Below are 908 nucleotides of genomic sequence, written 5' to 3' on the forward strand. Positions count from 1 at the left end.
TGTCTTTCTCCCACGGAGTGGCTGGTGGTTTTGAACTGCACACCTTAAGGTTAGCAGCCTGAGGTGTGACCACAATGCCAAGAGGGCTCCCATATGGGTTGGGATAGGTGGATGAAAGGACTGACTCTGCAGGGAGCAGCCCAACACCAAACCCACAGTGACAACGGGGTGACAAAGAACACTTTTATTGCTCAATCTATCTATTTTCAGACACAAGAAGCAAAAGACCAAATCTAGTTCTTTGTCCCACACAGGGACGCACTTCACCTGACTGTTCACATTCAAGGTCATTATATAATGGATGGATACAATTGTCCTTTTCCCATTTAATATACTCTTATTTTTAATGCCACAAGGTGTGTTTTATTTTCATTGATCATACAAATAATTTTCTATAGTATCGCAGGGCAGACCGGAGAATTTGGTAGACTCTGGAGATCCGGAGGCCAGTGGGTTCACAGTGCAGCTTGTCGCTTGTGCTCCTCTTACAGGTGACTCTTCCCCCACATCAGTCCGGTGGAAGATGGAGGGGGAGGGGAGGGCGAATCCTCCAGGATGAGGAGATTTCAATCCGCTTCTCCTGCTCAATGCTCTCTTTGGTCGGCAGGGGGCTCTTCTCCTGCGTCTCCGTTTTCTTCAGCTTGGCCTTATCCAAGCTGGCAATTTCGCCCATGTCTGGCTTGTCTGCCATTTTCTTAATGCAGAATCCCTGTCTTTCGGCTTCCAGACAAGCTGCAGGGCGATCCCACTCTCTGCGCTGCAGCAAGAGACCTTAACAAACTCTTAGAGCTCCAAAGAGCAGATGGCCTTTTTGAGTCTACAAATCTACCAAAAAAATTGTTTTTCTTAAGCACTACGCACATCTTTTTAACTGCCTATTGGGTACTTCCTCCTGGCTGCCTTGGGGG

The 908-nt window shown here is 47.7% G+C and overlaps 1 pseudogene; it reads right to left on the reverse strand.

The window, feature by feature from the left end:
• Window positions 1–508: 508 nt before the first annotated feature.
• LOC142451643 (thymosin beta-10 pseudogene) lies at window positions 509–695 on the reverse strand (annotated as a pseudogene).
• Between the last annotated feature and the right edge of the window lie 213 nt (window positions 696–908).

The sequence above is a fragment of the Tenrec ecaudatus genome, chromosome 6, assembly GCF_050624435.1.
Source record: "Tenrec ecaudatus isolate mTenEca1 chromosome 6, mTenEca1.hap1, whole genome shotgun sequence".
NCBI lineage: Eukaryota > Metazoa > Chordata > Mammalia > Afrosoricida > Tenrecidae > Tenrec > Tenrec ecaudatus.